This window comes from Zingiber officinale, chromosome 3A, assembly GCF_018446385.1.
Source record: "Zingiber officinale cultivar Zhangliang chromosome 3A, Zo_v1.1, whole genome shotgun sequence".
In the NCBI taxonomy this organism is placed as follows: domain Eukaryota; kingdom Viridiplantae; phylum Streptophyta; class Magnoliopsida; order Zingiberales; family Zingiberaceae; genus Zingiber; species Zingiber officinale.
The window spans coordinates 132,749,614-132,766,369 of record NC_055990.1 but is presented as its reverse complement, the minus strand read 5'-3'; the positions used below and the strand labels follow the sequence as shown (position 1 = coordinate 132,766,369).

The 16,756-nt window shown below is 40.1% G+C and overlaps 1 long non-coding RNA gene across 4 annotated transcripts; it reads left to right on the top strand.

Moving 5' to 3' along the window:
* The first annotated feature begins 9,761 nt into the window (after nt 1–9,761).
* LOC122052471 lies at nt 9,762–13,512 on the top strand. Of its 4 annotated transcripts, XR_006132022.1 has the most exons (5): nt 9,774–9,902; nt 9,969–10,095; nt 10,311–10,784; nt 11,583–11,704; nt 13,344–13,512. It is a non-coding gene; the product is annotated as an uncharacterized LOC122052471 (long non-coding RNA). The 4 variants fall into 4 exon arrangements; XR_006132021.1 differs by lacking the exon at nt 13,344–13,512 and adding an exon at nt 11,988–12,131 and having other exon boundaries at nt 9,762–10,095; XR_006132019.1 differs by having other exon boundaries at nt 9,763–10,095.
* The last annotated feature ends 3,244 nt before the right edge of the window (nt 13,513–16,756 follow it).

Here is a 16,756-nt window from a genome sequence, read left to right as displayed (position 1 = left end):
ATCTGAAATCTTAGGCTAGGTCCTAAGCATCTCACCCATTCTAAGTTATCAAACAAGGAATCTTACTATGCTTGTGAGATGCTGGCTCCTAGATCTATAGGATCATGCAATTCTACGGTAGGACCTAGGCCACTCCAGAAAAAGAAAATATTTTGAAAAAGGTTGAAACAAAAATTTTGAAAAGGGGATTTTTACAAAAATAAATTTGAAAGATAAACTAAGTAATGATTTTTAAAAACTTAAAGAATCTATTCTATAAAACACAACTAACAAGTATGTAAAAATAAGTGACCAGAAATACAAATTTTAGTACAAGGTTCAAATACATAAGTCTGATAGGTCACACTAGTCTAGAACGACATATAAAGAGTCAGATATTAGGAGGTGAAGGATCATGGGCAGCACGAAAATAGCTAAACATCCTAGTCTGCTGTGCCTCCAACATTTCTACTCGTTGAGTAATATCCTGACGAAAATCTGTCAGCTGATATTGAAACATCGTCTGAAGAGAGTCGAAACGACCAAAAATATCATCCCGGAGTTGACTGAATGGATCACTAAAGTGAGGAGGAGGGGTTGTAGATGAAGTCGTCTGAGCAGCATCAAAACAGGAGTCTGAGAATACTCAATAACTAACGGTGGTATATAGGGCTCCTCTACAGCAATAGGAATGTCCTCAGCATCGACTGCTTCCTCGACCGATGGAACATAGGACGGATGAGTACGCTTGTAAACCAGACCCTGAGAACTAGCCTTAATCCCAGCCAAAGACATTTGTCGAACACCAATGAAGTCAAAATCGGACAACTCAATCAACTCACCACAGCCAACACCCTACTCCTAAGGAGGCTATGAAAGCTGTAAGGATATGACAATGAATCATGTGTACCTTAAACGAGGTACTATAGCTAGAGTAGTAGATTATGGATTTAAAACCCCAATAAGCAAAATCTATATCCAGTTTATGCTTAAGGACATACATCAGAAAAAGGTGAACAGTGTTGGTGCAACATCCCTCAGGTCAAGGTTGACCTGGGTGACCAAGCTGAGTTTTGGTTTGAGTTTAGATGTTTGACAATAAGAAATTGATTGAAGAAGAGTCAAGTAGGTCAAGGTTGACCGGATACTTGACAGGGAAGTCCTGGTGAGTGAAGCCAGGCAGAAGGAAAACCCTAGTGAGTGAAGCTAGGTGAAAGTCCTAGTGAGTGAAGCTAGGTGAAAGTCCTGGTGAGTGAAACCAGGTGAAAATCCTAGTGAGTGAAGCTATGTGAAAGTCCTGGTGAGTGAAACCAGGTGAAAATCCTAGTGAGTGAAGCTAGGTGAAAGTCCTGGTGAGTGAAACCAGGTGAAAACCCTAGTGAGTGAAGCTAGGTGAAAGTCCTGGTGAGTGAAGCCAGGCAGAAGGAAAATCCTAGTGAGTGAAGCTAGGTGAAAGTCCTGGTGAGTGAAGCCAGTGAAAGCCCTAGTGAGTGAAGCTAGGGAAATCTAGTGAGGGAAGTCCAAGTAGGTGAAAGGATTGACTGGATACTTGGCACGAGGAAATACAGATAGGTCAAAGGGATTGACCAGACATCTGATGGAAGTCCAAGTAGGTCAAGGGAGTGACCAGATACTTGGCATGAATAGAAAAGTCTAAGTGGGTCAAAGGGATTGACCAGACACTTGGTGGGAAGTCCTAGCAGGTCAAAGGAGTGACCAGATGCTAGGCATGGTGTATCAACAGGTCAAGGTTGACCGGATGTTGGTTTGGTAGGCTTGGAACTTGGTTTTGGGCAAAAACCAAGTGTTGGATCGATCGATGGATCGATCCAGGAGCTGGATCGATCCGTGGATCGATCCAGATGTGGATCGATCCAGGTATCGATTGGGACGCGGCGGCTTCGCGCGATAAGCGCTGGATCGATCCGTGGATCGATCCAGGCGCTTTTCCAGAGCACAGAGGCGCTCTGGATCGATCCGTGGATCGATCCAAAGCCTCCCCGATCGATTGGGAACATTCGAATCGATCGGGATCCGACCGTTGGCGTCGATAAAGGCCGCATGCGCTTTCCTTGGCATCTCTTCTCCGATTCACTCCAGATTTCTCGCCAGCTCCTCCACAGCACTCACAAAGCTCAGATCGCCAGTTCTTGAAGGATCTTGGAAGTTTTCCAAGTCAAGAGGCGGATCAAAGCCAAGAAGAGAAGCTAGGGTTAGGGTTTATACTCATTGTAAGCTTGTAAGCTTGTATTTCTTGTATCCTTTCCCTCTCTTCTTGTATTGAGTCTTGTAGGGCTTCTCCACCCTTGGTAGTTACCATAAAGGAGAGTTTTATTTAGTGGAGGGTGTGTGTGTTGGTGTGGATCCTTGGATTAGTCACCTCTTGTGAGGTGGATACCAAGTAAAACCAACCGTGTTAGCGTTGTGTGTTTGTTTCTGTATTTTCCGCTGCACATCTTTGAAGGAACAAGCAACGCCGAGCACCGAGCGAACGCGACGAGCTATTCACCCCCCCTCTAGCTACTTTTGGTCCTAACAAGTGGTATCAGAGCAAGGTTGCTCTTCACCGGAATCACCGCCGGAAGGGGCAAACATATCAAGAAAAGCTAGAGGGTGAAGAAGTTGGAGCAAATTCTTCAAGTTCAAGACTTTATCAAGCTCAACTTCAAGATGCAATTCCAAGATGGGCTTGGATTTGACACAAGGGTGGCTCCACCATACACTTCTACGAGTTTCGATTCTTGGAAATCAAGAATCGAAAATTTTCTTATGATGGAGATAGAGCAATGGTTTGCTCTAATGGAAGGCTTCAAGGCTCCCACAAATTCCAAGGGCAAAGTACTCAAAAGGAGCAAGTGGAGCAAAGACCAAATCCAAAGATGTGAGGCCAATGACAAAGTGACCAAGCTTTTGGTCAATTTATTGCCAAGCAACATCTTGGAACAAATTGGAGAGTTTGATGATGCCAAGGAGCTTTGGAGCAAATTGGCAAGAATGCATGAGATCCCCTCCACTGTACCAAATCAAGGAGAATCCAAAGAGGGCGACTCATTGGATCAAGACCAAGAGGAGGACTCCGAGGTTGAGAGATGCTCAACCTCTGAAGAAGAAGAAATCCAAGAAGCTTCATCTTCAAGGGAATGCAACGAAGGGAACAAGGAGGGAGCATACTCCTTGTTTCATATTCAAGATGATGAAGCCTCCACCTCTAGGATTGAGGGGGAGCAATCCTTGGTGACACCGGATCAAGAAGAAGGAGAAGCTTCTACATCCGGGTCAAGAGATGAAGAGATTGAAGAAGCTTCTACCTCCACGAGTCAAGAAAAATCAAATGGAGGAGAATCAAGATCGGATCAAGAGGAAGCTTCTATCTCCGGATCCAAAGGAAAAGATGCCACCCCTACAAGCAAAGGTATAAATATTTCAATTAAAAATAAAAATCATATTATATGCTTTGAGTGTAGGGAACATGGGCACTACAAGAGCAAGTGCCCTAAATTGGCCAAGAAGAAGGGCCAAGTGGCACAAAAGGGCAAGGCAAAGCCCAAGGAGATCATCCCCAACACAAAGAAGAGCAAGGAGCATATTATATGCTTCTCTTGCAATCAAAAGGGACATTACCGAAGTCAATGCCCCAAGGGGAAGAAGGTGGTCAAGGCTCAAGGAAGCTCTAGTCAAGGGGGAGCCTCTAAGGTAAAGAAGAAGGTAACATTTATTGAGCCTACTCCTTTACATTATGGTAAAAAGCATGATAGTTCAAATTTTTATCATTTTAATGCAATTTACCATAAGAATAGAAAGCATGAGGGCTTTAAGGAAAAGCATGTGGCCCTACATGCCAAAACTACCCAACCTAAGGTTAGGAAGGTAGATAGACACTTGGGTAATAACTCTAAAGATTTTAGATACAAGCCCAAGAACAAATATGCTCATGAATCAAATGAAAAATCTAAAACTAAGGACTTAGTGATAGAAAATCAAGTCTTGAGGTCAAAGCTTGATAAAATGGAAAGGACCCTAAAAAGGATGGAAAATATCCTAAAAGGGCAAAATGAGCATAGCCTAGGTCTAGGAGCACAAAGGTCATCTAATGGCCATAGAGGTTTGGGATACAAACTAAAGGCTAAGAAGGATGTGCCCTCTTACCATAGAGTTCCATATAGTTATGGAACAAACCCTAGGTCTAGTGGTCAAGCCAAGAATACTAGGGAAGTCATCCCTAAGAGTATTTTTGCAATAAATGTGACTAAGACTTCTAAGAAGTCTAAGAAAGTCACAAAGAAGGTTACAAGGGAAGCTATCCCTAGAGTTGACCTAGAAAGTGTGACCAAGGCTTCTAAGAAGCCCAACAAGGTCACTAGGAAGGTATCTAGGGAAGTTATCCCTAGTGAGTACCTAGAGCATCCAAGGAACACCAATAGGTGTTGGGTTCCTAGGAGCATCTTCTCTACCCCATAGATGGGTTAGAGAGTGTCAACTCCGATTAGAAGGGTAGTTAACCTAACTTTGAGGAAATTGACACTCAAGGAGCATTTTCAAGGTTTTAGTTAACCTTTGAAAATGAAATGGACCTATTGATTACTCCTTGAAAGAGTAAAATGTGCCTAATGGTGGAAGAATTGATTTTAATCTTAAATGGCACATATTGGGAAATTCATAAGAACTATCAAGTTGGGATTTTGGTATGTTCTTAGGCAATTTAAGGCAATCCGGGCCTTAATTTAAAAGTGCTACTCTTGTGGAAAAATGGAATATGCCAACATTTGAGGACATGTTTATTTTCAATTGGCATACATTAAATCAAGGAAATTAGAAATGCCAATTTAGGCTTTGGCATTCTCTTGAAGCACTTTAGGGCAATCTAGGTTTAAGTTGTAAGTTTAGCTAAGACTTTAAGGATACTTAGATAGTTAATCTAAGTATATTTTATTTATGCTAAATCTTGCCATGATTGTTTGCCCATCATATGCCATGACATCATGTCTATTTTTGAATTCATTGTTTTAGTATGAAAACTCCAAAAAATACCATGTCATGACATTCATACATCATGTAGTAATAGGATATTTTCTTTTGAAAATTATTTTCTTTTGATGTATGTCATAACATAATCATGCATTAAGTTTAATTCCTTGTAATTAAGGACGAATGGCATTTAACAACAATTATTGACAAGTGACATCCTAGGTGGATGTCTAATATCTCTAGAATGCCTAGATAGATATGCATGATCCCTAGATTAGGGCAAAAACCAAAATCTACATCTCACAAAGACTATAAGGTGACTTGTATGTGATTAGTGCACATTAGATACAAGTGAGATGTTAGGAAGATGAACAAAACTCAAGATGTTGATTTAGTGCATTCTTTTGAGTTTTAGGTTCATCAAAACACATAGTTATGTGTTTTCCCATCATTGGGAAAGCTAATGTACAAGTCATGTGCATTATGCCCAAGGAACATGATGGGATATTGGTTTTGAAAATGTTTTTAAAATGTTTTTGGAAAACTTTGGTGAAGGCTATCTTTTGATAGTAATCACCATTGAATAGTTAGACACAAACTTGAAGAAAAACACTAAAGTTTTTGCAAGTTTTCAAGTTTGTGTCAATCTTTGAAAATATGATGTATTTTCATAGAAAGCTATTTTTCCATAATTAAGTATGCCCTAAATAATGTCTACACGAAATTTCATGATTTTTGGATTTTTGTAGAATTTTCTAGGGGTTTCTGAAGTTGACTGAAATGGAATTTCAGCAACTATCAGAGCTCCGATTGATCCATGGATCGATTGGAGTGCCCGAATCGATCCGTGGATAGATTCAGAAGGCAAGTCTCCCGCGAGCAGAAGCTCGCTGGATCGATCAGCCGATCGATCCAGGTAGTCTGAATCGATCAGTGGATCGATTCAGAAAGGTTCAATCGATTGGATCCCAACTCCAATCGATCCAAGTTGCTGATTTTGGCTGGGAAGGCCTGATTTCAGCATCTTTGAACCATGGTTAGTCTATGCAACCATTCCAAACCCCTAAAATACATTTGTATACAATACAAGGGTGTTTTCATGTGAAAACAAGGATGGATTGGTTAAGGAAGGCTTCATTGAAGTTTAGGTTGAGGTTTGTTTCAAATTTTGAGTATTTGAACCTCAGAACTTCTAAATTTGGGTTTCCTAAAGGTTTAGGGATTCCAAGTCATTGTTGGTGCAATGACAGAAGTCACCACCATGTCTTTAGGGGGAGGGACTCTTTAAAGACATGAAAAATTACTTTTCATGAACCTTGGAAGCTGGTTAACCTTCTTTAAAGAAAATGCTCATATATGAGCTTTTGAACTTGAAATGGGGAGTGGATATCCTCATTATTTCAAGTGGGAACTCAAGTGGTTAGATAATGCTCAAGGTTGGGTATTTGTCTACATTGAGGGAGAAGTTAAGGATAAATGAAGGGTATGGGACCTTCATTATCGTGTTGATCACAACGAGTGATGTTGTGAACAATGATGAGTAACTCTTCAGGGGGAGAGTCGTCAACAAATGGATTTGTTGATGTGTACCCAAAATTGGGGCATGGGTTGATGTGTGCCCAAAGATGGGTTGATGTGTGCCAATAGGGGGAGAATAAAAGGACCTATGAATGGGTGTAAGTTAGGCTTTCATTACCTAGAGGGAGTGTGCCCTCGTAGGGGGAGAATGAAGAGATTAATTTATATGTTTCATTACCTAGTGGCATGAAGATTGAGGCTATAGGATTAGCCTAACTTACATGTGGTATTGTAAGTGTTATTGTGGTATTGTCAAACATCAAAAAGGGGGAGATTGTTGGTGCAACATCCCTCAGGTCAAGGTTGACCTGGGTGACCAAGCTGAGTCTTGGTTTGAGTTTAGATGTTTGACAATAAGAAATTGATTGAAGAAGAGTCAAGTAGGTCAAGGTTGACCGGATACCAGGGAAGTCCCGTGAGTGAAGCCAGTAAGGAAAACCCTAGTGAGTGAAGCTAGGTGAAAGTCCTAGTGAGTGAAGCTAGGTGAAAGTCCCGGTGAGTGAAACCAGGTGAAAATCCTAGTGAGTGAAGCTAGGTGAAAGTCCCGTGAGTGAAACCAGTGAAAACCCTAGTGAGTGAAGCTAGGTGAAAGTCCCGGTGAGTGAGGCAAGGAAAATCCTAGTGAGTGAAGCTAGGTGAAAGTCCCGTGAGTGAAGCGGTGAAAGCCCTAGTGAGTGAAGCTAGGCGGATGGAAAATCCTAGTGAGTGAAGCTAGGTGAAAGTCTTGGTGAGTGAAGCCGGAGGGAAAATCCGGATGGATCAAGGATGATCGGACATCCGGTGTTGGGAAGTCCAAGTAGGTCAAGGGTGACCGATACTTGGCATGAATAGAAAGTCTAAGTGGGTCAAAGGATTGACCGACACTTGGTGGGAAGTCCTAGCAGTCAAAGGAGTGACGATGCTTAGGCATGATGTACCAACAGTCAAGGTTGACCGGATGTTGGTTCGAGAGGCTTGGAACTTGGTTTCGGGCAAAACCAAGTGTTGGATCGACGCTGGATCGATTCAGAGCCGGATCGATCGCGATCGATCCGGCCTCTAGCGAACAGAGCCTGCGGATCGATCCGTGATCGATCCAGATGTTCCAATCGATCGCTGATCGATTGGGTCGCTGACGCGATAAGCGCCGGATCGATCCGTGGATCGATCCAGGCGCTTTTCCAGAGGCGCTCTGGATCGATCCGTGATCGATCCAAAGCCTCCCCGATCGATTGGGAACATTCGAATCGATCGGGATCCGACCGTTGGCGTCGATAAAGGCCGCAGGCGTTCATTTCCTTCGGCATCTCTTCTCCGATTCACTCCAGATTTCTCGCCAGCTCCTCCACAGCACTCACAAAGCTCAGATCGCCAGTTCTTGAAGGATCTTGGAAGTTTTCAGGCGGATCAAAGCCAAGAAGAGAAGCTAGGGTTAGGGTTTATACTCATTGTAAGCTTGTAAGCTTGTATTTCTTGTATCCTTTCCCTCTCTTCTTGTATTGAGTCTTGTAGGGCTTCTCCGCCCTTGGTAGTTACCATAAAGGAGAGTTTTATTTAGTGGAGGGTGTGTGTGTTGGTGTGGATCCTTGGATTAGTCACCTCTTGTGAGGTGGATACCAAGTAAAACCAACCGTGTTAGCGTTGTGTGTTTGTTTCTGTATTTTCCGCTGCATATTCTTGAAGAAACGAGCAACGCCAAGCACCGAGCGAACGCGACGAGCTATTCACCCCCCCTCTAGCTACTTTTGGTCCTAACAAATAGGTCGTAGAACTGCCTGATCTCTGGATGAAAGAGGATGAATGTATGAGACGACCATTTTTTATAAGGAATTGTCATTCGGGCTTAATGGAATCGAAGACATTTTCCTTGGTCGACGACCTTGGAAGAATACAACATACATGAGGTCTAGTGTTAGATGAGAAAACAGATCAAGCAAAGTAGTAGGATATGATGGATAAGGAAAGACACGTGTAGTCGAGGGACGCATGCGTTAAAATCGAGAGAATACATTAAAATCAACTATCATATCCCTTGATGCAACTCTAGTCTTAAAATGATATGCATCAATTTCACACAGATTATGATAAAATTCAGTGCATAGTGTGGGATTATATGCATGTCTATAGAGAACCAGACTGTCTAAGGAATAGTGGTGTATAATATCTACTATTTCAGGGCAGTAGGTTTGATAAAATGGTATATAAAGGCATCTAGTACCTACAACTAAAAAGGTTTTGTTAGAAAAGGATTAATGCAAGTCCTCTGTGGATATACCCAAATAGAAAGTATTTATTTTGAAGAAATATTCTCCCCAGTTGTGAAGTTTATGTCAATACGTATCATCCTAACTGTAGTAGCACAATTTGACATGGAATTACATCAGATGGATGTAAAAATAGTTTTCCTTAATGGTACTCTTGAAGAAGAAATCTATATGGCATAGCCAGAAGGTTACGTTGTTGAAGGCCAAGAGAAAAGAGTATGTAGACTTAGGAAGTCTATATATGGGTTGAAGTAAGCATCAAAATAATGGAACATAATATTTAATGAAGTTATTTTGTCTTATGATTTCAAAATGATCAATGAGGATCATTGTGTTTACCTTAGAAAGAAAAAAAAGGGAAGTTTGTTATTTTATCATTATATGTTGACGATATGCTAATAGTTAGAAGTGACATAAAGTGTGTGATAGAAGTTAAATCACGGCTTTCATCACAATTTAACATAATAGATATGAGAGAAGATGAGGACATCTTAGGAGTAAAGATCATTAGAGATCGATTAAAAAACCTTTTGGATTTGTCTCAAGAATCTTATATCACTAAAATGCTACAACACTTTAATATGTTAGATTGTAACATTGAATAAATACCTGTAGTAAGAGGTACTGTCACTACAAGAAAAACCCTCATACACATCGGTGGAACAACAACAGTTTTAAGGAAATTTCGATGTCTTTGAGTATTTTACACTGGTTTTTTCAAAAATCGGTGTCTATGAGCGTAGATTTTCGCTCATAGACATCGATTTTTTTAGCCGATGTCTATGAGCGCCTTTTTTCGTTAATAGACACCGATTTTAACAGCGGTATTTAAAACCTAGTGTCTATGATAGCTTCCATGTTCTATCTACGAAATTGGATAGTAAAAAACCGTTGTTAAAAGTGGTGTTAATGAACCAAAATAAAATAATTTAATTTTCCCACTAATACTTGGCCAAAATTTACAACACTTCACTCTTCCCTACAAACCTAAACCTATATCGTGTCGTCCAGCTATCTCTCTCAGCCTCATCTCCCTCTTCCCCTTCCTAGATCGACACCCCTTCCTCTCTTGATCGGGATCGACGCCCCTGCTCCTCCGTCCAACCACACCTCATCTCCTCCACCTCCTCCCTTTGGGTGAGAAGAGGAGTCCTTCTTCGCATTTCGAGAAAGGAGAGGTTACAAGTTGGTCTTGCTTTCTAGGGTTTTGTTGTCGTCGAATCTCAGAGTAGTAGCGGCGGAGGGAGGCAAGATAAAGACAACCAAAGGAGGAAAGTTGATGAACCCCACCGATGCCTACCGGATGGAGATACGGAAGGAGGTCAAACGGGTAAGAAACATGAACTCTTTGGTTCCATTTCCGCTAGTTCATTCTCGACCTCAGGGTCTCCCTTCCTTTTAGTGCCATCGGATCTAGCTTATCCTTTTCGAAGTTTTACTTTGTGTTTTTTTTGTGTCTTTGTTGTGTCAGATTTTTTTCTACTTTATGGATGATGGTGTTGTATGATAAGATGTTTAATTTTTTTCTATGGACCATTGCGCTAGTGGAGACGATTCTTCATTTGTAAGGAGGGTAACGAAGTGGGTATAAAATGAGAGATTATAAAATTGCTGTTTATGGCACGATGGACTCGGTTGCCGATCCTATCCAAATAATTCAAGGCTTTCCATGGATGAAAGAGTGGAAAAGAGCGCGTCTTTTCTCCTCTTTTTTCCCATTCGTTTCCTTCTAATTTCGGTGGGTTTGGACGCTACATAAATTAGGGTTCTTGTTCTCATCGACGAGGTATGAAAATCCAGGATATCGAGGTTTTGGCTGCGGAATTTGGCCGGATGTGGGGGGGAGAGAGGGTGGTTCTACTGGGGAAGGTCGGAGTAAGAAGCACGGAGAGAAGCAAAGGGAATCGCTGTGCTCTTCTCGTGGCTCTCGAGCCAGGAGAGCGATCTGAAGCCTTTCGTCGATCTGTACTGTTCTCTCAGCAGGAGTCCCCTTGTCTGTCACGTCGACTTCCTCACGCTGTAAGTTGCTTGCTCCATTTCTTTTTTTTGGATTCCTTTGATGTTTGGGTTGTTTTAGTGCTTTTTAGTTGTTTTTTTTTAGAAAAGAACTCTTTTTTGTTCAAATTTTGGATGTATTAGATTGGATCTGTCAAGGTGCGATCTTTATCATCTTCACTCCAGTTCTCAACAAATAGGATTTCTTATTCCCGGTTCTTGTGTTAAGAACTAACTTTTACTATGCTTCATAGTTATTATTCGGATTAATACAACAGATGCACGGATACTGTTATTCATTGTACCCTCAAAATTTACTATAAAAAAAATTGTCTTGTTTATTCGTGGAGTTTACTAGAAGGTTCTAGTAATATGACAGATTCTGGTGTGATTATGCTTAGTATTATAAAATAAAAGAAGACGATGGTTCTCTCCATTATCTAATAGTAGGTATTATAAAATAAAAGAAGATTCTGGTTCTCTCCACTATCTAATAGTATTTTTATAATCTTTTTCACAGGTTCTATTTCTCTTTGTATCTTAATTACATTAGTAAATGTGAAATGAGTTATAATCATTTCTTGTTTGGCTTTTGAGAATTAAAATTTAACATTTGCCTTTTGCCTGTTTATATTTCCACTCTTTTTCTGACCGTGTATCTTCAGTTACATTGCTCTGCAGCATTAGTGGGAAGTGGAACAATTACTTGAGGAGTTTGTTAAAACATAATTGATTTTTTTGTGGTTGTCTTTGTTATTTCTCTATGCCACCGAGCTCTTCTTTGTTTATGTATGTAACTGTCTGGTTCGTAAAACTCTTCAGGAACTGTTCAGTTTAATCTGGATCCCTTCAATGAGCACAATGATGTTGATCTTTGGGAAGCGTTAGAGAGAGCTCATCTAAAAGATGTGATTTGAAGGAATTCATTGGGGCTCGATGCAGAGGTATAGTTCATCTTATTCTTACAATATGCATTGTCATCTTTTGTAATTGTTGGATGCTTTTGTAAAGCATAACTTTTTCATCGACATGTACTAAATCCTTGTTACAAGTGTTGTGGTTGTTCAGGCTTGTACATATAAGCGATAGTTCTTGAATTCCTTTAATTGGTGTAGCATCTCAGGATTGTCTTTCGATGCACTTCTTTTCTCTGGATACCATGTCAGCGACTACAACAATGAATATGCTTATTTTTTTTATTTAACATACATGTGTCGTACCCATTAGGTCTCGAAAGCTGGGGAGAATTTCAGTGTCAGACAAAGACAACTTCTCAATCTTTCACGAGCATTGTTAAGGAGATCAAAGATTCTTTCCCTCGATGAAGCTACAGTAGCAGTGGATGTTAGAACTGATGCTCTTATCCAGAAAACAAATAAGGGACAAATTTAATTGATTGATGCATGCAATGTGTTTGATGAATTTCCTCAAACACTACCCTGAGTTGATTTTATCATTTTTGTTTGCTAGATTGAGGAGTTGTTATTTCCTGTTGCTAAGTTGGTTTTATGTATTCCTTGAACTATCAAATTTCCTTTTTTTTTTGTGTCGAATTGTTTTTATTGTTTATGCACATTTAAGTGCTACTGTTGACAAAAAAGTTTTGTTATTTCTTTGGGATATTTAGCAGCCTTAACTAAATGTTGAAAGGGATGCATCTGTTTGACATGAACTTCTTTGTCTATGCCATAGAAGCATACTTAGTCTGCTGTTATATGCTTAAATGGTTAGTATATTTGTTTAGTTGATTCATACTGATATAAAAATTTCTGGGCATCATGGATGATAGTAGGATTTTCATCTCTTTTAATTGTCTGTTGTTATTTCCTTTTGCTTTCTTTTATGCTCTTTTGAAATCATTTATCTTTGTTTTTTTTTTTAATTTTGATGCACTAGATTCCCTTTACTTTCTTTGTCCTGCAGGAAATGTTAAAGGATGTTGTTAGGAGAAAAACATATTAGAATTTTATTTATTAGAATACATTTCTATTCAAGAACAAGGTCGCCCTTGATGTGGGTGCAGGAACAGGAATTTTGTCTCTGTTTTGTGCTAAAGTAGGGGCAAAACACGTATATGTAGTAAGTCATTTTTTGAATTACCTTCTCTGGAATGAATTAGGTGCATCAATAGTTGGAAATCATATCATATCTGTGAAATAAGCTATCGTGTAATGGGAAAATGACAGTTATTCCCTAACTAGTTCTAGATATGTAGAACTGTTCTTTGAAAATCTTGAAAGGGTTTTTTCCCCAATCGATTATAATTTTCTTTTCTATTTTTTGTGAATTTCTGGACCTCCATGTGACTAGATCAAACATGCTGCTCAACAAAGTATATACAGAGAGTAATCACAAGTATAGAATGTATGACTGTGGAGTTTTAAGTGTCCTCCTTTTTTCTTCTTGTGTCCTTCCATGAACTAGCTTAGCTAGTTCCTACTTTCATAGTGCTTTCGAATACAATATTTTGTTTGGAATACAAAACAACAAAAAGGATTCGTTCTTGTACCTATTAGTTTTTCTTCTTATTTTTTATTATTCTCCTGATTTGATTGGTGTTATTGGGTTAAATCTGATGTGCAGGTGGTATACTCTCAAATGGCTGACATGGCAAAAGAAATAGTTCGAACAAATGGATATTCTGATGGTGACCAGTGATTCTATATTTGATGATTGTACTCCTATGTAATGACCACCCTCCTTACTACTACTCTCTAAGGGTGGATGCTACTTAACTACTTATTCTACTTAACTGATATTGCTTACTCTAAAGATAGTAACACTTAACCCCCTTTAACTCATCCGGAAAATAAGAACAGAACATGTAACTTACAGCAACTAATGCATGCAATTCAAGTGTAATGACTGTATCATATCAAAATTTCCTGGCAACCTTAGCTAACAATAAGGAAAATAGTTAACCCATCAATGAATCCCCTAGCAGCACGAAATAGAAAATCCGATTCCAAAATTTTCTTATCAACTTAAATAAGGAATTAATCTTAATAAATTCTTTAGCAAGGTCCCAAGGCTTCCATAGTCCAGATATCACACATCCATCCCACACCTCATTGTCGCCTTCCTTCACTGTAGCTTTCCTTTTCCTTTATCTGCAGTAAGAGGAAATGCAACTATAAGCGGATGCTTAGTAAGCGCTATCTAACTCGCAAAACTCGGATATGCATGTGTACAAAAGGGAATCTAGAAACTGAATGCTTTAAAAGAAAAGCTGCTCATGCTCATCTAATAGTAAAGGAACCGAAATTAAAGAAATCAATACTGTAAAGCTAAAGGACCGGTTGGTCATACCTGTCAAGCTAACAGAGGAATCAAAACAGACTGAAATGGTAAACATGTAAGGCTGCTCATGCTTGCAAATAGCTATAAGAAAGTCTAAACAACATGCTAGAATAAAAGAGCTAAACTTGCTGGTTTTTAAACCTATGTGAAGCTTATTTCATTTATTCCCAAACTTATACTCTTATACTTCAAAATAATAATCTCTTGTGCCCAGGTTTAGTACCATTGCGCGCTCCCTAATAGAAACTGAGGTAGCGAGCCACCAGTCCTACGAGGGTAAAGACCTTGGTCTTACCAGGGCTAAGACCTCGGAATTGGTCACCTGGATTTATTTAACGACAACCTCGGAAGTTGGGTATTAGCCTTTTCAAATAAAATACATATTATCTTTAAATACTCCTAAAATGAAGTGCCTCGGCATTTCTTCAAACACTTGGTGTATGTTTGATCTCAAATTCTGGAATTTGGGATTAAATTAAATCCTTGGTCTTTTCTTACTTATAACTACTCAAATATGTGATCTGTTCATGCTCAATAACTCAACACGAACTAAAAACAAGCAAACTGGGATGCTAAAGGAATATCTAGAACTGCATGCTGGAGCGTAGGTAAGGTTGTCCGTGCTAATTGGAAAGCAGAAAAGGTCTAAACGGCATGGTTCAAATAAAGTTGTTCTTATTCATTGCAGTAACAGAGCAAACCAACATGGTATACTTAAAACACAGGCTATTCATGCTCCCTAAATCAATAACAAAACTAAAAACTGAAATACTAACATGCACAATCAAGAAGCAAGAAAACTCAACTAACGTGCTAAGGGTAAGGGGTTGTTCGTACCCCATAAATAGTAAAAGAAAATCTAAACTTGTTGGAATTAGACTTCTATTAATTGTCTGTTGAAAAACTCAAACTAAAGAAGGAAACAAAGATCCGAAAACTACTCCTACTGCAGGCGAGAGCACTTACCTATGTGTTCTTGAACTTACAGCCAAGAAGAGAAGCTTCTAGGGTTTCAGAGGGCTTGAAATCTCGGCCTCTTCTTCATGCCTACGGGTTCTCCTCGACGAGAGGGTCTCGAATCTGTGAAGAGCTCACGGAATTACCCCTTGGTCGGCCGCCGGAGACAAAGCCATAGCTTCGGCTTCGTTTTCGCCCGAGCAGTGCTGTCGCACACGAGAGAGGAGAGGATGAGATGGTTTTTAGTCGTGAGGAAATAACCTGATTCCTTTTTATACCAATGGGTATTCTCGGTTTCAGTTATTCCTTAAATTTATTTCGCCATCACTTTGATCATGAAACACCTGCTTGAGCGCTTGGCTATCGTGCTTCGCTTAAGTCTTGGATCGGGTCGGAGGTCATGGGTTCGAACCTCAGTCGAACCTCTTTATTTTTTGCAACTTCTTTTTTTTTTGGTAAAAATACCAAACGAACTCCGAAAATTTCATAAAAATACTCTAAAAATTCCTAAAAATCTCTAGAATATTCCTAAAGAATTTCTAAATATTTATAAGCACTTTTAGAACTCCAAACAATAAAATTTGGGGTGTTACAATTTTTCGTACCTTATAAAAAGTTCATCATCGAACTTAGAATAATTCTGGATATCTCTGTCTCATGCTGTCCTCACGCTCCCAAGTAACTTCAACGTGCTTCTGGTTCTTCCAGATGACTTTCAATAGTGGCACTTCTCTGTTTCTTAGTCTCTTAACTCCTCTGTCCATTATCTGTGTAGGTCTGCTCTCATAGCTAAGATCCTCCTGGATCTGCACCGACTGAGGCTGAATCACTTGGCTAGGGTCGTGGAGGCACTTCTTTAGTATGGAGACATGAAATACATTGTATATTACTGACATGTCTTGAGGTAAATTCAGCTTGTAAGCTACCTTCCCAATCCTCTCTGTGATCAAGTAGGGTCCTACATAGCGAGGACTTAACTTACCCTTTTTGCCAAATCTCATCACTCCCTTCATAGGAGCGTGTTGGTGCAGTGAGCACCAGATAATCGAACCTGAGTTTTGATTATGGCAAAGAGTTCAAAGTTAAGCTATGGTGTTATCTAACAAGGTTCATGGAGCTTACAGGAAATTCTAAGTGATGCTTAGGCAAAAGTCCTAGCTGCGGTTAGGCAAGGTGAAATCTAAGGGGGGGGTAACCTTAAGTAATAGGGGGTGGTAACCCTAGGTGAAGGAAAAATCCTAAGGGGGGGTAACCTTAGGTCCTAGGGGGTGGTAACCCTAGGTGGCGGAAAAACCTAAGGGGCGGCAATCTTAAGTCCTAGGGAATGGTAACCCTAGGTGGAGGAAAATCCTAAGGGGGGGGGGTAACTTTAGGTCCTAGGGGGTGGTAACCCTAAGTGGAGAAAAATCCTAGGGGGCGGTAATCCTAGGTCCTAGGGGGTGGTAACCCTAGGCGGAAAGTCCAGTCGGTCTGGAGGACCGGGCTGGCATAAGGTAAATCTCCTGAGTGGAGTAGGTGAGGGCGCGTTCCCCGCAGAGGGAACAGTGGGCGTCGGGTCGACCTAGGATTTCCGGTTGGAAATTCGAAGTCAGACCCGGACAGTCCGATGACTATCAAACTTCATATTTATGATATTATATGTATTAACTTTTGTTTTGCAGGATATGTTTGTGTTTTGGATCTAACATGTCTTGTAGGTATAAAAGAACAAGGTTAAGCCTCAGATAAACAGTGTCCGA